Consider the following 24,956-nt stretch of genomic DNA (forward strand, 5'->3'; position numbering starts at 1 on the left):
TACGAGTGTCGGCGGGAGAAGCTATTCGCACTCGCGGCAGGGCTTGATTGAGCAGGGCGGTCAGATGCTGAAGGCGAACACTGTGAATGGGAAGGGGGAGGGACGTTTGAGGGATGTGGCACAAGGGGAGATGCAAGAGCCGAGAGTGAGAAGTATAACGGCTTACCGTTGGAACAACAAGAATTGTGTTCCGATGGGGCGGTTTTTAGGACGCGATCATCCGCGTGAGAAATGGGCGGCAGCAGCAATGGCTAGGTCTTGTTTAAGGGAACAAAGCTACAATGGGAGGGAAGAGCAAGGGAATAGTGAGGGACGGGAGATAAAATCGTGGTGTCAGACCTGGAAAACAAGTTAGACAGGCTTACCTGCGATAGTTGGCTCAGTGGGAAAAAGGTGAAAGCACGTCCAGGGGATACAGCGAGCGGCAGCTACAGTGGCTGTCCGTTTGTAGATACGAGCTGAATTGGGAGGGAGGAGCTCGTTAGTGGACGGTAGGGGTGGAATAATATAGAGTGTATTGCTCGGGTGAGCGCTTACCTCAAAGGAGTCTCAGCAGGACGTGTGTGGGCATCCGATGTGGCCGTCGATGGGGACTGGGCTCGGAGGCATTGGTGCGGTTTAAAACAACGCGAGAGAGTAAAGATAGTGGTAGGACTACGCGTAGGACCGTGCAAGGGAGTGAAAATAGTGGTAGGACTGTGCCAGGAAGGAAAACATCGGCCCTGGTTGCGGGGGACATTGTGAAGTGGGGAAAAGTGAAGGTGACTGTATAAAACAATGCGGTTATACTTAATATAATCAACATGAGTTAAATACATAAACTGGTGATTTGGAACAGGAACCAAATTAAATTGACAGCGAGATTATTCGGTTGGGCTAACGCTGTAGCTTTGATGAAAAGGCGATTAACATGAGCGCCAAATTAGGACATCATGAGCAACCATGAATAAACATGAATAAACATGTACAACCGGAATTTGAACAGATTTCAAAAGTGTTCAGTCTTAGTGTATAAGATGTGTGATTACTGGAAGGGAAAGTTCATTGTTATTTGAAAGGTTCTTAAAGCAGTGTTGTCCAATCTTCTGTCCTGTTCAGGCCATTGCGAATTGAGTCATAGGTGATGATAGATTTAAGTTCTTCTCGGTTCAGTAGTTGGGCAATGTTGCCTCCACGCTGTGGTAGTTTCAGGACTTTGAAAACTGTCCAGCGAATTTCGTCTTCATTGTGATTGGCCTCTGTAAAGTGGTCGACAAGAGGCGCATTTGGAGTCCTGCATCATATTCTGCTTCTGTGATGGCAGATTCTTGTCTTTACTTTCTGTGTGGTTTGCCCAATGTAGATTTTCTGACATGGGCAATAGATGAGGTAGATTACATTTGCTGTATTACAGTTGGAGAAAGAGTGGCTAAGTGAAGTAATGTTATTGAAAGTGAAACTTTTACCCTCAATGGTAAATGCACAAACATTACAACAACCACATTTGAAATGACCAATGATGGGGGAAAGGCCCCAAACAACATCAAGAGTAGGAGCATTGACAGGAGAAGGCAAAGAAGCTCGGATACAAGCCTTTTTTCAGCTACACCCCACACCTGAACAAATTTGCAATACTCCTTTCCGACCTCCATCAACCTTTCTACCATCTGCAGGAATGATTCCTCCTGAAATAGTGACATTTGAAAAAATGGTTCTGAAAGACCTCTCCTCAATACAGAATAAAAAGCAATTCATTCCTTTTAATATTACCTTAAAAGAAAAACAAGCGATCAGTCATCTTAAAGCCATTGACACTTTAATCATCAAGAGCGCAGACAAAGGAGGTGGAATAGTCCTTCAGGAGAAAATAGCTTACATAGCTGAAATTCAACGTCAGTTAGACAACAAAGATCATTATATGCTTCTGGTTAAAAATCCCACCAAAGAGATCGAAGAATTGATCCTAAAAACCACCACAGAAGGACTTCAGGCTGGTTTTCTCTCCAAAAAAGAGTTCAATTTCTTGAATGTCAAAACTCCACGCATCCCTGTCATCTATACACTTCCCAAAATCCACAAAAACACATCCAACCCCCCAGGCCGACCAATTGTTTCAGCTTGCGGCTCAATTCTTGAACCATTAGGGGCATACGTAGATTTTTTCATCAAAGGGTTTGTCCCAAATACCCAATGCTACGTTAGAGATTCCATGGCGATGATTAACCTAATTGAACATCATCCATACAATCCGACATCTGAAACCCTCTGCACCATGGACGTCGAGTCCTTGTACACCAACATACCACAGACAGCTGCTCCTTTGGCAATACAAAAGACCCTTGACTCACGTCCCCGTCCACACGCTGTCCCCAGTTACTTCATCTTACAACTCCTTGAACTTTGTCTCACACGAAATTTCTTCTTGTTTGAAAACAAATTTTACCAGCAAATCAAAGGCACTTCCATGGGTGCAATGTTTGCCCCAAATCTAGCAGTGTTGTTTATGGACCTACTAGAAACAAATGTCATTCTCACTGATTCAAACCCTTTCTTTCCTTGTATCGGCCTTTGGCGTAGATACATAGATGATATTTTCATCATTTGGAAACAGAACACAGAAACCCTTCTCTCATTTGTACATTGGATGAATAACAATTGTTCAGGCCTCTCCTTCACCATCACGACTGACAAAAATTCAATTGCCTTCTTAGACCTCACAATTTTCCACCAGGAAGGTGAACTTCTTACACGCCTATACCGTAAACTCACAGAGCGAAACACATTGTTGAATTACACTAGCAATCACCCTAGGGCCCTTAGGGACTCATTGCCCTACTCCCAATTCCTACGAATTAGGAGGAATTGCTCTTGCAAAACTGACTATTTCAGAGAGGCAAACTATCTTTCTGCGAAATTGAAAGCTAGAGGTTACCCTAGAAAAAAAGTGAAAAATGCTTCAAAACGCGCATGGTATTGCCCAAGGGAAATCCTGCTGACCCCCAAACCCAAAAAAGAAACACAAAGATTAGCATGTGTGACAACATTCTCTCCAGTCTCAAACAAATTGAGGAAGATGATACTCCATCATTGGCCAATCTTGAATGTAGGTAATCTAGTACTAGAGAAACCTTTGTTCGCATTTAAAAAGAACAAAAATTTGAAGGATCATCTTATCCGAGCTTCTTTGCCTTCTCCTGTCAATGCTCCTACTCTTGATGTTGTTTGGGGCCTTTCCCCCATCATTGGTCATTTCAAATGTGGTTGTTGTAATGTTTGTGCATTTACCATTGAGGGTAAAAGTTTCACTTTCAATAACATTACTTCACTTAGCCACTCTTTCTCCAACTGTAATACAGCAAATGTAATCTACCTCATCTATTGCCCATGTCAGAAAATCTACATTGGGCAAACCACACAGAAAGTAAAGACAAGAATCTGCCATCACAGAAGCAGAATATGATGCAGGACTCCAAATGCGCCTCTTGTCGACCACTTTACAGAGGCCAATCACAATGAAGACGAAATTCGCTGGACAGTTTTCAAAGTCCTGAAACTACCACAGCGTGGAGGCAACATTGCCCAACTACTGAACCGAGAAGAACTTAAATCTATCATCACCTATGACTCAATTCGCAATGGCCTGAACAGGACAGAAGATTGGACAACACTGCTTTAAGAACCTTTCAAATAACAATGAACTTTCCCTTCCAGTAATCACACATCTTATACACTAAGACTGAACACTTTTGAAATCTGTTCAAATTCCGGTTGTACATGTTTATTCATGTTTATTCATGGTTGCTCATGATGTCCTAATTTGGTGCTCATGTTAATCGCCTTTTCATCAAAGCTACAGCGTTAGCCCAACCGAATAATCTCGCTGTCAATTTAATTTGGTTCCTGTTCCAAATCACCAGTTTATGTATTTAACTCATGTTGATTATATTAAGTATAACCGCATTGTTTTATACAGTCACCTTCACTTTTCCCCACTTCACAATGTCCCCCGCAACCAGGGCCGATGTTTTCCTTCCTGGCACAGTCCTACCACTATTTTCACTCCCTTGCACGGTCCTACGCGTAGTCCTACCACTATCTTTACTCTCTCGCGTTGTTTTAAACCGCACCAATGCCTCCGAGCCCAGTCCCCATCGACGGCCACATCGGATGCCCACACACGTCCTGCTGAGACTCCTTTGAGGTAAGCGCTCACCCGAGCAATACACTCTATATTATTCCACCCCTACCGTCCACTAACGAGCTCCTCCCTCCCAATTCAGCTCGTATCTACAAACGGACAGCCACTGTAGCTGCCGCTCGCTGTATCCCCTGGACGTGCTTTCACCTTTTTCCCACTGAGCCAACTATCGCAGGTAAGCCTGTCTAACTTGTTTTCCAGGTCTGACACCACGATTTTATCTCCCGTCCCTCACTATTCCCTTGCTCTTCCCTCCCATTGTAGCTTTGTTCCCTTAAACAAGACCTAGCCATTGCTGCTGCCGCCCATTTCTCACGCGGATGATCGCGTCCTAAAAACCGCCCCATCGGAACACAATTCTTGTTGTTCCAATGGTAAGCCGTTATACTTCTCACTCTCGGCTCTTGCATCTCCCCTTGTGCCACATCCCTCAAACGTCCCTCCCCCTTCCCATTCACAGTGTTCGCCTTCAGCATCTGACCGCCCTGCTCAATCAAGCCCTGCCGCGAGTGCGAATAGCTTCTCCCGCCGACACTCGTAGGTAATTGTTTTAATGTAACTGCGTGTTTTATGGAAGGCACCTTTTCGCATCAGAAATTTCAGCTTACAAGCCAACAACCATAACTTCTCCGGCCAAGTCCTAATCAAATTCTCTTGATGTACAATCTAAATGCATGATCTCACCTTAGACGCTCCGCGCATGATCAGCATCTAGCCACATGAACTCAACCTGGCCACGCACGCTAACCACTACCCTCACGACTCACCAGAGTTTCAGCCTCGTATTCAAAGCTTTTTCAGCGGTGGCACCTAGCACTACCTAAGGGATGATCCCTCCACACCCGCGCTCATGAACCGTTCACTGTTCTAAAAGCGCCAATACTCACCATATGCATGAGGCACGTCCTCGGACCTCACAACTGTTGTTTCTTTGTACGTCAAAAATTGAACTGCTGAACAACCTTGTTTTGTCTGTTTTCTTCTCCCCCTTCTTCCCCCATTTATGTCAACAGGCATTGCCAATTTATACCAGGCAACTCCTTCTCAAATTTTAGTCCTGATGATGATCCCACTGTACTAGGAGCTAGGGATCGAAACGTCGTCGACTTTCTATAACAGTACCACAATTTTATCCACTGTGAAAATGTTTTGTGGTTTCTGCTGGGTTGTGCTTACTTAAGTTGATTATTGTTTTGTAAGCCCCCTTGTTTGCTCCTAAAACCTTTTGCCTGTTATTTCCTTCCACTTTAATCTGACTTTCTTGTCTCCTTTTTGATTGATTGATTGATTGAGGTACTTATAGAGCGCAGCTATCACCCTACGGGCATCTTGGCGCTTGCATTGGGAACCCATCCTGGTTTTTCCCTGTAAGATAACCCGTACTGGGCATCCCCAAGGTGAAAGCCAGGCATCCCGCCGCGGGGGGCCGTTGTGGAGATTAAGCAGGCTTGTTGCCCAGAGCTGCATAGTGTGAACTCGTGCTTAGAGTGGGCACCGAAGCGAGAATTATCAAGTCCATGGACAATTGGGTTCTGGACCCTGCCGCGTCGGGAATCGAGCCCAGGTCCCGGGTCTGATCTCTGCTTCAGGGTATGCCTCCTCTAACCAGTGAGCTACACTTCTCCACTTCTTTCTTTTTGAAAACTTGGTACAGGATTGTGCCCTTGTTTGATTACTCTTCATTTCCCTATTTCTATTTTTAAAAAACTTTAGAATAAATGTTCCTTTGTCCGGCTGGACTTAGGAGGAATACACATAGGTCTCATTGTAGTCTATGTTGCAACAGTTTTTTTCAATTCAGTTTATGCTAAGGACCATTGTTCTTAAAATTACATGTCTTACTCATTGTAGCCAGGAGATAATCAATCACCTTCAAGTCTCAATCTTCACATCTACGACAGATTGCATTCACAGTCATGTCTGCCAGGATGAGTAAACCTGAAGTTTGTGTAGCTGCAACCAGGCTAGTCACATTCCAGGTCTCAATCATTGCACCGGGGTACATTGAGCCTTTTAAAATCCATTAGCAGGTACTACGCTGCCAGTGGCCCCGCTTGAAGCCCGACTTGGGACTTCAAAAAAAGGTATGCATCCCACGTTAACGACCATACGATGTGACTAAGCGATACTTTGTACAAGGTAAACGAATAACATCGCCCTAGCGAAAAACACTGAGGCTCCTGTGTCACGAGTAGATACGATATCCCTACAGTCTTTACTATATAGGTGACGCCTTTTTTAAATCCCCACAGATTAACAGACAGCGCGTAATGAATTACAGAGTACACTTTGGTAGGCAAAAACAATATCCTCAGCGCTTGAGATGGGCCCATGATCTCCCTGTATTTGAATATGCTTTTATTTGAATACGCTGTACCGCTACATTACACCTTATAGAGTATGATACATATGACGATATAACACAAACTAGAGCATACCAACATATGACTAATCAGAGACTCTGTTGTCACAATAAGTACTACAGCATCATCAAAAAGAGTTGGCATTTTATATGTGAAAGATTATGCGCGAGTGTGTATTTGCAACAGTTGGTAACAGCTAACATAAACCACAGCATTTAAAGAGTTGCCATTTGCCATAGTATGCTTTGTAAGCTAAAGGATTGCTACTTTTTCTCTTCTTTTATTATTTTCAAATTTTTTAATGTCCCGTGTTTGTTCAATGATGAACTTCACTATTTTAATTGTACTTTTCACTTCATGTTCAATTTGAACCTTGATGAGCATCAGCATTTCTTCAATTTCTGTCTCTTCCTCCAGGTACTATTGACCTTAACCTCAGGGTATTTACCCTGACTACTCTAATTGGTAAACACCCAATTTTTGCACAGTTCTTAGGTCCTGAAGAAAGCCCATCGACCCTTCATGGGGCGGATACCGGGCTGAAACATGTCGACCATAGTGCGGTGGACTCATAATTAGCCCATCGCTGCACATAAACATTTTTTTACATAGTTCTCCCATACACCAGACAGAATAAAAAGGTTATTTTTGGCTAGTATGAGGATTACTTTTTAAAGGAGCACTACACCTCACGTATCACTCACCTCCTTGATTTCTGATCACTACTGAAAAACCAGTGGTTCCCTCCAGGTGGAGGAAGCATACAAAAGAGAGACCCTATGATGATGCTGTCACGCATATAACGAGAGGCGGAGAATCAAGATATACCGCCGCACGAGCTACCTGCGTGAATGAGGGTTTTTTAAGTACTCCATTTTGAAGTACTGACGGAAAGGACATAACGGAGCCTGGTGGCAACTACAAGTGATCCATTCCCCCCTTTGATTTTTTGATTGTACAACAGGAAGCTGAATGGATCACAATCGCTTCTTACTCCCCCAATCCCTGATTTGAATATATTTAGCAGCGTACAGCTGTGGGAGTTTTCTTGTTCCTACTTGGAATTATTAACATCGACTTTGCCTAATTGGGAATTTCGATCATCACTTTCTCCCTTTTTTCTAATAATCAATCCACTCAGACCAGCCAAATAACAAAAAACAACAAAAAAAGGATTCCACAATGGCAGAGAACTTAGGTCTGAGCTACTCAGTAGATGAGATCAACGCAATCCTTTCTTTACAATCATTACTACAAGATAAAGATCTAAATCAAACATTAGCACAGAACACTGACTGGGAAGACCTATCAGAGACCAAAAAAGAACAAGTAAGAACCGCTATTCATGGCGTATTCATGACCGAATATCTTCGTGCAAATGCTGCCCCCAGAGGCCTCTGGTTACACAATGCACCACGCATCTTCCTCCATGACCTAGCCTTCAGGAAAGACTGGCCGGCTATTTCATGGAAATGCACCAGGGACTACCTAGTCCTTATTATTAAAACCGCAACAAGATTGACAGAAGCCCTGACGATTAAAATACAACTGAGTGAGGCGAAACTGAAAAACATGGTACACATAACCGTCTACAAAAAAGGACTGGAAGAAATCAATAGGGAGATGAACGAAACCAAGGAATACATAACCCAAAACAAAATACAAAAATTAGGAAAAGACCTCAAACGCTTTTCAATGGAGAAAATGCATCCTTACAGCAAGGATGATTACGAAGTATCAGAAAACACATCAGATAACGATACCAGCGGTAACTCAAAAGATAATTCTGATTGGAGTAATGATGACACTAGACAATAAAGAAGGAACAGAGGAAGATACAGACGCCAACAACGCCGCAGACCAAATATGTGGCGCAACCCTCACTATGGAGACCAACAACAACCTCTCCTTCAACATTTCACACCGAACTACCATGGATGGATGAACCCATACACTGCAGGACCTCCACCAATGGGTCCTTTTGTGGGCTAATTCATGCAACAACCGCCTTTTTTAGGGAGAGGCCAACCAAATCAGAGAGGACGAAGAAAAGGAGTAACATGGACAGATCAGGAGAGGCAAATACTCACCAGGAGAATGTCAAGCTTGACAAAAGAAAAACCAGGAACAAGCACGACCCGCTTGTGATCAACCTGAGTGACATCACTCTAACTGAAGAACAAGAAAATGTACTAAACAAAGGTTTAGGTTACATACCTACACCCACACTGGACGTTTTCAAAATACAATGCGAAGTAGCAGAATTCTGCAGAAAGTTAAAACTAAAAGCCTTCTTCAGTGGGAAAGAAGATAACAGATGGTGACACTCCCTTATGACCAAAATCCCCTTTCTGCCCAATGAACCACCAGATCCCAATCGAGATCCAAACGTTTGAACAGGCAGTGATGGGCGAAATTGAAGACATCAAAATCCAAACAAAAAAACCATTCATGAACATGACAAAAGCAGAAAAACAAGCACTAGGAGACCTAAGACAAAACAAAGACCTCGTAATCAAACCGGCTGATAAAGGCGGTGGCTTTGTCCTTATGAATAAAGAGAACTACAATCAGCAATGCCTCGAACTCCTATCTGATGTAAAGTTCTACAAGATCATTAAGACTGATCCTACACCCAGACTACAACAAACCATCAGAATAATGGTAGAGGAAGCCAAGGTCAACAGATGTATCTCGAAAAATGAGGCTGACTTCTCAAAGACCATTTCACCAAAAGTACCTTACTGTTATTCACTCCCAAAAATACACAAAGAGAGAAGACCGCCACCTGGACGCCCTATTGTATCAGGTATAGGGTCGGTCCTTGAACCCCTATCACAATTCGCAGACCAATATCTAAGACCATTGGTCCAAAAAACTCCTACTTACCTCAAGGATACTCGAGATCTACTTAACCTTCTCAGAGAAGAAACCTTCTCCAATGAAACAATGATTTTAGTTGGCTTTGACGTTGAAAGCCTATATCCTAGCCTGCCCCAAAAGAAAACGATGGAAACCTTGGAGGAACTACTTTTTGAACAAAATTGGCCTCACAAAACACCTAGACATTTCGTTCTGGAATGTTGCAAACTTGCACTCACCGAAAACTATTTTGAGTACAATGGAACCTTGTATCAACAATGCCACGGTAAATCCATGGGAAGCACATTTGCTCCAAGCGTAGCAGAACTCTATGTCAGCAATTTTGAAAAAATGTTTGTTCACAATACAACTAACCCACACCTTTCCAAGATTCGATTCTGGAAGCGATACATAGATGACAGCATGGTGATCTGGGAAGGCGATAAAACCAGCCTCAGCCAATTCCACGAATGGATGAACATGCAGGACGACTGCCTAAAATTCACCTACACTTCAGATCAGAAGCAACTAGACTGTTTAGATCTAACCATTTACATAGAGGACAGCACTATCAAAACAAAGACTTTTTTCAAACCAACTGCGAAAAACAGTCTCCTCTCGTATAACAGCTTTCATCCGCGCCCACTCAGAGACAACTTACCCTATAGCCAATTTTTGCACCTAAAGAGGAACTGCAGTGAACTGACAGAATATAAAACACAAGCAAAAGATCTGTGTATAAAACTTTCTAAGAGGGATTATCCAAATAAAACAGTGGCAAAATGCCAAAAACGGGCAAGAAACCAACCACGAGAAAGCCTACTCGAATCCACACAAAAGAGCCCAACACCTGACAATCTAACATGCGTCACCACATACAGCACAGCCAGCAATATTGTCAAAAAGATAATTAACAAAAACTGGTGAATACTAACTTCAGGAACACTTGATTGGCCTAAACCAAGGTTCGCATATAGAAGAACAATGAACATAAAAGACATTTTAGTACATACACGGCCTCAAACCCCCCAAAGAAACAGAATTACCAACACACTGTGGAACATACCAGCAGTAATGGGCCACAACCCTTGCGGACAATGCTCAGTTTGCAAACTCACAACCATTACAAAAAACTTACAACTGACCCCTGAACTAAATGGACAATCAGACAACACACCAACTGTAATACAACACACGTGATCTACATGATCACTTGTCCATGCAATCTCAGGCTCATTGGTATGACCTGTCGCAAAATCAAGCAGAGAATTGAATTTGTGAACATAGAAGCAATGTCAACTGCAAACATGAAACAACAAAGATGAGCAAACACTACATTGAACATGGCCATTCCATTGACTAACTCAATTGGGTAATCATTGAGACACTGACTAGAACAAGCCAGAATGCGGAGAAAATCCTTTTTGAAAAAGAGCAAAGATGGGTGCATCGCCTCAAGACGAACACTACTGGCCTAAACGATAATATACCATGGCTCAGCATAAAGTGAAAAACCGAAGCTGAAAATAAGAGATACAACGCCACACCATGAAAAAATATTCCGCTGTGTCCCTCCTCAATAAGCACTAGTGCCATCGGACAATCACCTTTTCAGTTACATGATCGTTATTTTATCAAGCTACAGAAAAACTGTAGCTTAAAAATTCAGAAATATCAACAACCAGAGAGAGTTTTCTCTTTGTTTTTAATAAAAATGGCCCTTTCTATATAAAAAAGAACTTTCTTCAGCCTTGCGAGAGTCTTTCTTCACTCTCCTCTCCTTGACGATTTATTGCTGACGCTTGAGACCCCGCGCCATACGGGAGTCTGCAAGCTGCGTCAGCACAAGTCGTGCCAACACCGCCGAAGAGGTAGGATCAGCGCTGGACCCCACACAGCAAGACACGTAATGTACTCGAAACAGAACTGTTTGTGATCCAACCCCTCCTTTTTAAATCCATTAGCAGGTACTACGCTGCCAGTGGCCCCGCTTGAAGCCCAACTTGGGACTTCAAAAAAAGGTATGCATCCCACGTTAACGACCATACGATGTGACTAAGCGATACTTTGTACAAGGTAAACGAATAACATCGCCCTAGCGAAAAACACTGAGGCTCCTGTGTCACGAGTAGATACGATATCCCCGACAGTCTTTACTATAGAGGTGACGCCTTTTTTAAATCCCCACAGATTAACAGACAGCGCGTAATGAATTACAGAGTACACTGCAATAAGTTCTCTTTGGTAGGCAAAAACGATATCATCAGCGCTTGAGATGGGCCCATGATCTCCCTGTATTTGAATATGCTTCTATTTGAATACGCTGTACCGCTACATTACACCTTATAGAGTATGATACATATGACGATATAACACAAACTAGAGCATACCAACATATGACTAATCAGAGACTCTGTTGTCACAATAAGTACTACAGCATCATCAAAAAGAGTTGCCATTTTATATGTGAAAGATTATGCGCGAGTGTGTATTTGCAACAGTTGGTAACAGCTAACATAAACCACAGCATTTAAAGAGTTGCCATTTGCCATAGTATGCTTTGTAAGCTAAAGGATTGCTACTTTTTCTCTTCTTTTATTATTTTCAAATTTTTTAATGTCCCGTGTTTGTTCAATGATGAACTTCACTATTTTAATTGTACTTTTCACTTCATGTTCAATTTGAACCTTGATGAGCATCAGCATTTCTTCAATTTCTGTCTCTTCCTCCAGGTACTATTGACCTTAACCTCAGGGTATTTACCCTGACTACTCTAATTGGTAAACACCCAATTTATGCACAGTTCTTAAGTCCTGAAGAAAGCCCATCGACCCTTCATGGGGCGGATACCGGGCTGAAACATGTCGACCATAGTGCGGTGGACTCATAATTAGCCCATCACTGCACATAAACATTTTTTTACATAGTTCTCCCATACACCAGACAGAATAAAAAGGTTATTTTTGGCTAGTATGAGGATTACTTTTTAAAGGAGCACTACACCTCACTTTTCACTCACCTCCTTGATTTCTGATCACTACTGAAAAACCAGTGGTTCCCTCCAGGTGGAGGAAGCATACAAAAGAGAGACCCTATGATGATGCTGTCACGCATATAACGAGAGGCGGAGAGTCAAGATATACCGCCGCATGAGCTACCTGCGTGAATGAGGGTTTTTTAAGTACTCCATTTTGAAGTACTGACGGAAAGGACATAACGGACCCTGGTGGCAGGTACAAGTGATCCATTCCCCCCTTTGATTTTACATTGAGTCTTAGTCAAGACATAGATAGCCAAAGTCTTCATTCTTTCATTATAGCGATAAGGCCGTCGCCATCATGTTAGCGGGATCTTTAATATTGTGTGTCTCAATCCTCGCAGCCATAGTAGATTGCACTCACAATCGAGCTAGTAAGAAAAAGAATGTTTGATGTCTCACTGATAGCAGCCAAGATACCTGAATTGTCAGTCATGCCAACCAGGGGAACTATTTCCTAAGTCTCAATCATTACAACATAGAGACATCAGTCTATCAACATTTGTATGGTCTTTGTAAAGAATTCTAATACCAAGGGCCAGATGTACGACCATTTCATTTAGTGCCTCGCAATTTGCAACTTATTGCGAGTCGCAAATTGCAAGGCGCTAACTGAAATGTACAACAGTGTGTTTAACACTGTTTGCGATTCCCAATGGGGTCGCAAATTGCGAGGCTCAGTATTATTAATGAGCCTCTCGCAATTTGCGAGCCCATTGGGAATGCCAGTCCTGCTGGGCTCAGCAGACCACCATGTCTGTGATTGCTTTTAAATAAAGCAGTTTTTTAAAATGCTGCCCGTTTTCCTTAAAGGAAAACGGGATGCATTCCAAAAATAAAAATGAAACGTTTTTGTTTTATGCTTTTTAGGGCAGGAAGGGGTCCCTGGGCCCACTGCCTGCCCTTAAAACCTAATTTTGCATGCATTTGCAAAGGTGAAGGGGTCCCCTGGGAACCCCTTCCCCTTTGCAAATGCAAATACAAAATCCTTAGCACACAGAAGTCATATCATTACAGTGTTAACAGTGTGATCCAACACAAAATGATTGTATATAATGATAAAAAGCTTGAGTCTTTAGTGTTTCTTTGGTCCAAACATTTATTCTCACGAACTGTGATTCGGTTGAGAGCCAGATGCCAACACGTGTTTCGCCGCCTTCAAGTATTACACTTGCGACTTTTTCAAGGCTGGAAAGGCTTAAATTTGTGTTTATTATCGTGTGGTGTTAATTCCGACCCACACGGTCCTCCGGCGCGGGTAAGATAATCCTAGTAAGTAGGTGATTTCAGTCTTCAGTCATTCAGCACGATATTAGTGGTGAACAAGTCTGTGTATCCGCAGACGTGGCGTCCTTCTCCCGCCGGAATCTCGAATGCATTGCCACCTACTTGAAGTAGGTGGTAATTGCGAGTGCTTTGCAACCGCAATTGCAGTCGCAAAACATTTGTACATGGTTTTGAGACTCGCTATTTGGAAGGGAACGGCCCTTCCAAATAGCGAGTTGCAAAACCTATTTAGCAAGTCGCAAAATAGGCTATGTACAGGGCCCAATAGGTTTTTGCATGCGCAAACGGGTTCGCAAACTCATTTGCGCATGCAAAAATGGGTAGTACATTTGGCCCTAAATTCGTAAAGTGAGGCTATTGAAACACTATAAATAAAGTTAATCCACCAGAGAGGATTAATGTAATGTGTCAATCTTTCCAGCCGCAACTAATAGCAGCTGAAGTTGTGACTGCCAGGATAATTTTTCCTTGACGTTTATATTATTGCAAGCAGAATAATTACACCCTCACAGACATGATAATCATATTTCAGGTCACAGTCACTGTACCTAGATACGTTGTGGTCTTCTTCAGGTCAGCCAGGACACTGATAGCATAAGCCTCATTCATTGTAGCCGGAAAAAATGCAGTCTCTGTCATTCCAGTCGGGATAATCATATTAAAATTCTCAATTATCGCAGCTATGATCGATTGCAGTCGCCATCACTGTCATCCACCATAAATATATTTTAAGTCTCAATCATTGCAGCTAGGAATGAATGCAGTCCCCATCACTGTCATCTGCCATAAATATATTTAAAGTCTCAATCATCGCAGCTATGATCGAATGCAGTCCCCATCACTGTCATCTGCCATAAATATATTTAAAGTCTCAATCATCACAGCTATGATCGAATGCAGTCACCATCACTGCCAGCCGGGATGAAAATATATTAAAAGTATTAATCATCGCAGCTGTGATCGAATGCAGTCGCCATCACTGTCAGCTGGTATAAATATATTTTAAGTCTCAATCATTGCAGCTAGGATTGAATGCAGTCACCATCACTGTCATCTGCCATAAGTATATTTTAAGTCTCAATCATTGCAGCTAGGATCGCATGCAGTCGCCATCACTGTCAGCCGGGATAAATATATTTTAAGTCTCAATCATTGAAGCTAGGATTGAATGCAGTCGCCATCACTGTCAACAGGGATAAATATATTTTAAGTCTCAATCATTGAATCTAAGATTGAATGCAATCGCCATCACTGTCAGCCCGGATAAGTCTCAATCATCGCAGCTAGGATTGAATGCAGTCGCCATCACTGTCAGCCGGGATCAATATATTTTAAGTCTCAATCCTTGCAGCTAGGATTGAATGCAGTCGCCATCACTATCAGCCGGGATAAATATATTTTAAGTCTCAATCATTGCAGCTAGGATTAAATGCAGTCGCCATCACTATCACCTGGGATAAATATATTTTAAGTTTCAATCATGAACTGTATTGTCATGTTCTTTGTAACGAGCTCTATAAATTGGTAAAGTGGTGCTATAGATAAATGATAGATAGAGCAAATTCATCTGATAATATTAATGTCCGTGTTGATCTTTGCAACCAAGATTGACTACAGCTACTCTTATCTGCCTGGATAATTATTCTTGAAACCCTTTTCATTGCACCCAGAATAAATACATTGCTTGTCTTTGCAATCAGGATAATTACATTGTAATTCTCAATCATTGCACTAAAACACGTTCTAGCTTTAATCCTGGCAGATACTATATTGATAGTTAAGCCACATTTGTTCCAGCCATGACAGTTGCAACCACAGTTGTGTCAGATGGATTAATAATACTTTAAGTCTCAATCATTGTGTCTTCAATCAATCGCGGTCAAAGTCATGTCACCCATTATAGTGATATTTTAAGTACAGATTTCATTCAGGATTGATTGGATTGCATTAATTCTGATTGCATTGGAGCTGATCTCAGCCATTGCATTTTAAGTCCCAGTCCTTGCAGCCAGGACGGATTTCAGTCTCAACCATCTCAGCTAGGATGATTAATGTAAGTCTCCAATCTTTGCAGCCAGGGTAGATTGCATCCTCAATCTTTGCAACCAGGATAGATATCAGCCTTCATCATTCCAGCTAGGATGATTAATGTAAGTCTCCAATCTTTGCAGCCAGGATAGATTGCAGCCTCAATCTTTGCAACCAGGATAGATAGTAGCCTTCATCATTCCAGCTAGGATGATTAATGTAAGTCTCCAATCTTTGAAGCCAGGATAGATAGCAGCCTCAATCATTCCAGCTAGGATGATTAATGTAAGTATCCAATCCTTGCAGCCAGGATAGATTGCAGTCAATCATTCCAGCTAGGATGATTAAAGTAAGTCTCCAATCCTTGTAGCCAGGATAGATTGCAGTCTCAATCATTCCAGCTAGGATGATTAAAGTAAGTCTCCAGTCTTTGCAGCCAGGATCGATTGCAGACTCAATCATTCCAGCTAGGATGATTAAAGTAAGTCTCCAGTCTTTGCAGCCAGGATAGATTGCAGCCTCAATCATTGCAGCTAGGATGATTAAAGTAAGTCTCCAGTCTTTGCAGCCAGGATAGATTGCAGCCTCAATCATTCCAGCTAGGATGATTAAAGTAAGTCTCCAGTCTTTGCAGCCAGGATAGATTGCAGCCTCAATCATTCCAGCTAGGATGATTAAAGTAAGTCTCCAGTCTTTGCAGCCAGGATAGATTGCAGCCTCAATCATTCCAGCTAGGATGATTAAAGTAAGTCTCCAGTCTTTGCAGCCAGGATAGATTGCAGCCTCAATCATTCCAGCTAGGATGATTAAAGTAAGTCTCCAGTCTTTGCAGCCAGGATAGATTGCAGCCTCAATCATTCCAGCTAGGATGATTAAAGTAAGTCTCCAGTCTTTGCAGCCAGGATAGATTTCAGCCTCAATCATTCCAGCTAGGATGATTAAAGTAAGTCTCCAGTCTTTGCAGCCAGGATAGATTGCAGCCTCAATCATTCCAGCTAGGATGATTAAAGTAAAGTCTCCAGTCTTTGCAGCCAGGATAGATTGCAGCCTCAATAATTTCTGCTAGGATGATTAATGTAAGTCTCCAATCTTTGAAGCCAGGATAGATTGCAGCCTCAATCATTCCAGCTTGGATGATTAATGTAAGTCTCCAATCTTTGAATCCAGGATAGATTGCATCCTCAATCATTCCAGCTTGGATGATTAATGTAAGTCTCCAATCTTTGAAGCCAGGATAGATTGCAGCCTCAATCATTCCACTTATGATGATTAATGTACGTCTCCAGTCTTTGAAGCCAGGATAGATTGCAGCCTCAATCATTTCAACTACGAAGATTAAAGTAAGTCTCCAATGTTTGAAGCCAGGATAGATTGCAGCCTCAATCATTCCACTTATGATGATTAATGTACGTCTCCAGTCTTTGAAGCCAGGATAGATTGCAGCCTCAATCATTCCAGCTAGGATAATTAAAGTAAGTCTCCAATCTTTGAAGCCAGGATAGATTGCAGCCTCAATCATTCCACTTATGATGATTAATGTAAGTCTCCAATCTTTGCAGCCAGGATAGATTGCATCCTCAATCATTTCAGCTAGGATGATTAAAGTAAGTCTCCAGTCTTTGAAGCCAGGATAGATTGCATCCTCAATCATTCCACTTATGATGATTAATGTACGTCGCCAGTCTTTGAAGCCAGGATAGATTGCATCCTCAATCGTTTCAGCTAGGATGATTAAAGTAAGTCTCCAATCTTTGAAGGCAGGATAGATTGCAGCCTCATTCATTCCAGCTAGGATGATTACAGTAAGTCTCCAATCGTTGCAGCCAGGATAGATTGCAGCCTCAATCATTCCACTTATGATGATTAATGTACGTCTCCAGTCTTTGAAGCCAGGATAGATTGCATCCTCAATCATTCCAGCTAGGATGATTAATGTAAGTCCCCAATCTTTGAAGCCAGGATAGATTGAGGATGCAATCTATCCTGGCTTCAAAGATTGGAGACTTACTTTAATCATCCTAGCTGAAACGATTGAGGATGCAATCGTTTCAGCTAGGATGATTACTGTAAGTCTCCAATCTTTGCAGCCAGGATAGATTGCAGCCTCAATCGTTTCAGCTAGGATGATTACTGTAAGTCTCCAATCTTTGCAGCCAGGATAGATTGCAGCCTCAATAATTCCAGCTAGGATGATTAATGTAAGTCCCCAATCTTTGAAGCCAGGATAGATTGCATCCTCAATCGTTTCAGCTAGGATGATTAAAGTAAGTCTCCAATCTTTGCAGCCAGGATAGATTGCAGCCTCAATCATTCCAGCTAGGATGATTAATGTAAGTCTCCAATCTTTGAAGCCAGGATAGATTGCAGCCTCAATCATTCCAGCTAAGATGATTAATGTAAGTCTCCAATCTTTGCAGCCAGGATAGATTGCAGCCTCAATCATTCCAGCTAGGATGATTAATTTACGTCTCCAATCTTTGAAGCCAGGATAGATTGCAGCCTCAATCATTCCAGCTAGGATGATTAATGTAAGTCTCCAGTCCTTTCAGCCAGGATAGATTGCAGCCTCAATCATGCCAGTCAGGATAACTTTTAGTTGATTCTTAGGCATGCCAGCCATGGGCGTTGCAAGGATTGTTTCCAAGAAGTAATGCCACACAGCATAGCACCCTGCATGTTGTTGCACCCATTTGGTACCAGTTCCATGGTAAAATCCAAAACGGGGTGAGGAGGCTAGATGCCTCTCTCTCCTCACTCACAGCACAAAATATATCAGCCAGAATTCATAAATTAAATCTTTACAGCCAGAGAAGTTTATATTTTCATTTAAAAATGTCATCCAAGATAGCTGTGTTCTAAGACTCAGTCATTGAAGCAAGAGTTTATACTTGTTTTCTGCATGTCACTTAGAGTAAGATCTGCTCTCAGATAACTGAGAAATATCTCTGTCACATGTGTCCATAACCTGTACATTTTCTGTACCCTGCTGTATGAAGCAAATGTATGTATGTTCTGTTTTGCTTTAGGGGTATTAAGGGACAGCTAGCCTGGTTCTAAAAGGTCTGCTTTGCCATATTTCACCAACTCTTTGATTTTGTAGGTTTAGGGATTGGCAGTGGCAAGAACCTCCTTAAGATTCAGGCTCCTGCTGTTTTTGATATTAGAAATTCCTCCTAAAAATTCCTGTGGTTTACAGACTGACAGATCCACCATGAATACATGTACCAGTTGTACGATTGCACACCTGAGTGACTCTCATTCTCGTAACCTAAGGAGAATGATGACCTGCATCATGCATGGTTGACCTGCAACTGTCTCAACCACAGGCACAGGAGAAGTGAGTCCTTTCATAAAACGCATGAAATCACACACGCCTACTCAATTGTACTTATTTTATCAACTTACAAATTATGATGTGTTGATTCACCCGTCTGCAATCAAAAGTGTAGAACATAGATCTCTGCAGCAGGTCCATTGATCTACTGAGAACTCATTCTGCAGAGTTCATATGCTGTATTATTTGGAAACAAATGGCAGCACTATTTTTGCTGGTTGCATCACCTGCATGATACTATGTGTGAAAATAGGAGTACCCCTGAATACATTTCCTAAATCAGGGTCGAAATACTGCATGTGAATAAACCATTTAGGAAATGAGTAAAAAGTGGACCAATGATAAACAGAAACAAAGCGTGACCAGAAAAGCAAGAGTATCAAAAATATAATTTTTATTATTTTTCAAGATCAAATATTTATGAAGAATATGTTTAAATATTTTTTGGTTTTTAAATGACAAACAAGAAAAGAAATACAAAAAAATGACATCAATAACAATTTTGATAAATATACAATTTGTTTTGGCCAATGCATTGAGTGCAAAATTTGGATATATTGCGAATAGTCTTCAATCATTCTTATCCATTTATACATGGCCGAATAGTACTGCGTATTAATATATGTCAGCAATGTTCTTATTATTGTAGACATAAGGACAGAAAATTCAATTTTAAACCATCAAAACAAATTAATCGTGGCTAACGTAATTCGTGTCATGTTATTATTATTGTAGAAATATGGACAGAAAATTTAATTTTAAACCATCAAAACAAATTAGTCATGGCTAACGTAATTCGTGTCTACGCTCGTTTCGGCAGTACGCCTTCATGAGGTAGCCATGTTGGTCTAATAAAATCTAGAAATTACTTAGTCATAAGAATATTCATCACGGTGTAAAACTTGTGTGAATATAGTGGTTTGTATGAAACAGTAGTGACTTCAAAGGTATGTCAGCAAACGTACCGCTGGGAGGGGGAGCTAGGGAGCGAACTCACTGATGAGCAATGGCGATATTGATGTCGCCAGATGGCACAGATATCGGCTAGTAGTAGGTTCCGGGTCATACACTTTAAGTTCTTGCATCAGATATACTACACGCCGGTTAAGAAGCTGCGCTTCAGGCTAGCTGACAATGATCGCTGTGGGAGATGCGGGCAGCCGGGAGCGGGGTTTCTGCATCTTGCTTGGAGCTGCGTCGCGGTGCGTGATTATTGGGAGCAGGTGTTCACGGCACTGGGAAGCATGCTTGGGGCTCAGCTGGAAGGAGACCCGCAGCTTGCGCTCCTGGGGCACACGGCTCACATACCTCCGACACATAAAAAATATGTTGCCATCGCAATGCTGCTAGCGAAACGGAAAGTGGCCTGTAGATGGGGTAGGGGTCGGGCCCCGAAGTTCAAGGAATGGCGAGCTGACATGATATTCTGCCAAGAACAGAGCACCACCTATGCTGAGCTTTTGCCGTGGGCCTCACAGCCCAGGGATATATGGGGGCCGTTGGTGGGATACCTCCTGACGCATGATCCTGCAGGGGGCGCTACTACGCTGAGTGTGACTGGCAATGCGGGCGAGGAGTGACTGGCGCTTCTACCTTCTCTCGTTGCATAGCTGCGCTCTCTTGCCTGGCGGAGACAGCCTGGGTTCCGTAGAGGTTCAGGAGTGGGTGTGGATTAGCACCTGGACAGAGTAGGTCTGCACTGCATGTATGGGGTCTCTGCCTTGATGGGTTTATATTGTTTATTTCTCACACTCCTGCCCGAGCCATCGATCTGACTCCGCAATTGCACAAGTGTAGCTATTTGTATATTTGTATTCTGGATTGTGTACCTCTCAGTCATTGATCCTTTGAACTTGCTGGCATTGTAACATTACATTGTTAAATAATTGCTTAAAACCACAAATAAAGTTTAAAAAAAAAAAAAAAAGGTATGTCAGCAAACGAAGGAAAATAATATGGTTCACTCTCTGTTATGTAATATGTGCCCATTTCTAATACGATTGTTAAAAATCACTTTTTCGAAGTGTGGTTGCAAAACAAGCGATAAACTCCTTTAGACGATGTAATGCTTTTATCTGGGGAACTTGTGGGAAGACTAGTGTTTATGCTGCGGGACCGGCGTGGTATTGGCAATGAGGGTTTCAAATTACAATGATGAAACACTTTTGATCCTTCTAATGATATAGCCAAATTGAATGTGTGTGGTAGCCTAGGTGAAGATATAATCTCATACGAGGCCTCCGCAGCGATATCCGAGCATCGTCTACTGCCCGTACACCCTCACGGTCCTCATTGGCGATCTCCCATACCGCTGTGCCCTAAAACCACACTTCGAAAAAGCGGTTGTTAACAAGTCACTACTGTTTCTTGCAAACAACTATATTCACACAAACCACTATATTCACACAAGTTTTGCACCGTGATGGATATTCTTATGACTGAGTAATTTCTAGAATATATTAGACCAACATGGCTACCTGATAAAGGCGTACAGCCGAAACGCACGTAGACACGAATTACGTTATCTTATGACTAATTTGTTTTGATAGTTTAAAATTGAATTTTCTGTCCTTATGTCTACAATAATAATAAAATTGCTGACATATATTAATATGCAGTACTATTCGGCCATGTATGAATGGATAAGAATGATTGAAGACTATTAGCAATATATCCATATTTTGCACTCAATGCATTGGCCAAAACAGAAATATTTATCAAAATTGTTATTGATGTCATTTTTTTGTATTTTTTTTCCTGTTTGTCATTTAAAAACCAAAAAATATTAAAAAATATTCTTCATAAACATTTGGTTTTGAAAAGTAATAACATTTTTATTTTTGATACTTTTCCTTTTCTGGTCACGCATTGTTTCTGTTTATCATTGGTCCACTTTTTACTCATTTCCTAAATGGTTTATTCACATACATCACCTGCATGATATTCAGTTATTATCTGCTGAGTGTGTACAGGTCAAAGCCTGACAGTGTGTATGTGCTGTATGTGACTCCCAGCCATGTGAGTTGATCTGGCAGGGGCTTGAGCACTGCCACAGATAGTACTAACTTATTTTGTTAGTGTCTATGCATAGCTTAGAGCAGGCCAATTGAGATGGCCTTATCTTTACATGACCATTTCTGGATTTCTGAGATCCATCAGGTAGAAGATTCACCTTTCCAGCACTCCCAAATAGTTCGCCCACTCCCTCTTTTTGGATTGAGTTGACGATTGAGACCTGTATTTTTTGTGCATGCTCATCTTTACAATACATGGACCCGGCATAATTAACTTTTAGCCAGGGTTACAGTTAATGCTGTGAGCACTAGACATAATACATAAATATAATCTAAATAAGAGTAGCATAATATCATGCCATATGTGAAGGTGTATGACCATGAGGACAGATATCAGTCTTAAGGCCTTATTTGGAACTTGGTGGATGGAATACTCCATCACAAAAGTGACGGATATCCTGTACGCCTCATTACGATCTCCATAAGAAACAATAGAATCGTAATATGGCAGACGGGATCTCCCTCACGTTTGTGACAGAGTATTCCTCTCCGCCAAGATCTAAATTAGGCTGTTAGTTACAGGATAATACTGGGTGCCTTTACACGTCCCTCGGGATGCAACGTGGTATTGAAACAACAAACACTTTACAAGTTTTTTTAAACTACCCTGATATGTTGTTCTGATGGCTTTGCAGAGGGAGTTCCAGATCTAAGGACAACTCAAAGAGAAGGATCGTTATAAGGTCTCTCTCTATCCGAATGATGGATTTGAAGAGGAAGGGTTTCAAAGATCTTCGCTTGCCTTGGCCCTGTTTCACAGGAAGATAGGTTGGGGGTTCCAGAAGTCAGTGCCTTGTAAATGATGCAGGTTAGCTTATAGGTGCTTCTTGCCTCAACGGTGAGCCAGTTTTGTGTGATCAGAGTTAGAGCAATATAATAACTTTTTTTTGACCAGGTGGCAAGCTGAGCCTCAACAGGTAAAGCTGATTTGTGAGGGGCTTGGTGTAGTTCAGCCTTAATCCTGACTAATTCATCGGATTGATTCTCTTCTATAAAATGATCTAATGGAATGCAAGATTTCATATCTTATAGGAACCTAAGCTTAGTTGTGCCCCTTTAGCCAATGATCTGACATGTGCATGTAGGTTCATATTATTGCCCAAGAAGTTTAGGGATTTGGCACATTCCACAATGGTGTGGTGGTTGTTCAGCAAGAGCCAGACTTGGACATGGACGGAGCAGTTTGGGCGGGAGATCAGAAGACATTCTGTTTAAGTGGGTTTAAGGTCATTTGAGGTATCCAGGGCTAGATGTCCATCAGGAGTTGGGCTGGGATTTCAATGCCTTTGGGGGAAAAATTTACACATTGAGCCAAATATCATCAGTGCAAAACTGTAATGATTGCATGTTTGGGAGAGAAGCCGAATAATACATTTTTACAGGAAATAGATGACTTTTTGCAAAATTGTCTTGCTGGTATCTTAAGGGACAAATTAATGTGAGAATATACCTGACGTTTAAATGTCAAGCAAAGCTAAGGCAGTAGACTAGCTTGTGGAGAAAACATCTTCTGTGAAATGTCACAAATTCTGTGAATTTCAAAGCATAAAACAATTTCACAAAGGCCTAGTCAAGTTTACAGCCCTGATGACCAGTGCGATACTGGGTGATGATGTGTTATTCTCAAATCATTGACGTTACACCCAGTTACCGAAGCCGCAAAAGGAAACTGCAACCTTTTCAGGGAAATGGGGAACTGCCAGGTGTATCTCACTTTCCCCGCTGAGTTATGCTCTTATAGCACGAGTGTTAGGAGTCAGAAAAAACCTGTCACAGTATCCGCTCGCTGCAGGTGGTACGATAGAGCCCCTCCGTGATCCCCGAACTCAGCACACGCACAAGTAGTGGTATTTTATTTTTTAGGATTATTTATTTTACACTATTCATCTACAGATTACTTAAACAAAAACTGATATAATATTACAAACAGCTTAGCAAGTAAAAGACATAGTCATTACAAAAAATATTAGACGTGGCCCAATCTTAATTCATCAGGCGTCCCCAATCAATTAGTCTCATCCCTACCTAAATACAACTAGCTGTTGAGAAGTGTAGTTGAATTAATATAGTCAAGTCATACAAAGCTTCCATATCTAACTTTAATACCTTAAAGCCTGAAGTCAGAACTCTGTATTTCAGTATCCCTCCAGCAACTGGTCTGTGTGCCCCCCACCACCCCAAACAGCGGCACCTTTCTTATGCCTGGTGCTCGATGGAGCGAGTAGGGGTCAGCGTGTACTCGTCTCTCGTACCTTGAAAATGTATATATCTTTAAGATATATATATGTAGAGATAAGACAGTAAATCTATACTTACACATATTTTTCTTGATGGCATTTTGGTAGTCAATAATATTTTTTAGTATAATATTTGTTCCACAATATTCTACTACTGCGCATTCTGCAGGTTATGAAAAAAAACAATCAGCTCAAATACTCCTAATAAAGTCACTTTCATTACAATTTATGCTTTTTTTATGACTTTGAACCCTGATGTAAAATCTAAATCATCAGGATTGCTAATCTTGAAACCAGAAGGATTCAGTTGCTCGCCAATAACTTCATCTTTGAAGGCATAGATATAGCCCTTGGTCTGTAAAACATTGATGTATCTTGTCCCTGCACATTGTACTATAGTAGGTCTCGGTGTGTCTTGTGCATTCTAAACACTTTTCTCGTTTTTTTCCTATTCTCTTCATTTTTACCTCCCATCTCTGTCTCTTGCCTGACTGCTCTATTGATCACCGTTTACCTGCCTACTTCCCTCTTTTCTACCCTCCTTTCTCTTTCCTTCT

General features: G+C 41.6%; 1 protein-coding gene across 3 annotated transcripts in view; it reads left to right on the plus strand.

Annotated features, from left to right (window-relative positions):
- ECE2 (endothelin converting enzyme 2) overlaps positions 1-24,956 on the plus strand; it is a 246,486-nt gene that overhangs the window by 130,840 nt on the left and 90,690 nt on the right. The window lies entirely within an intron of this gene.

The sequence above is a fragment of the Triturus cristatus genome, chromosome 11 (assembly GCF_964204655.1).
Source record: "Triturus cristatus chromosome 11, aTriCri1.1, whole genome shotgun sequence".
Taxonomy (NCBI): domain Eukaryota; kingdom Metazoa; phylum Chordata; class Amphibia; order Caudata; family Salamandridae; genus Triturus; species Triturus cristatus.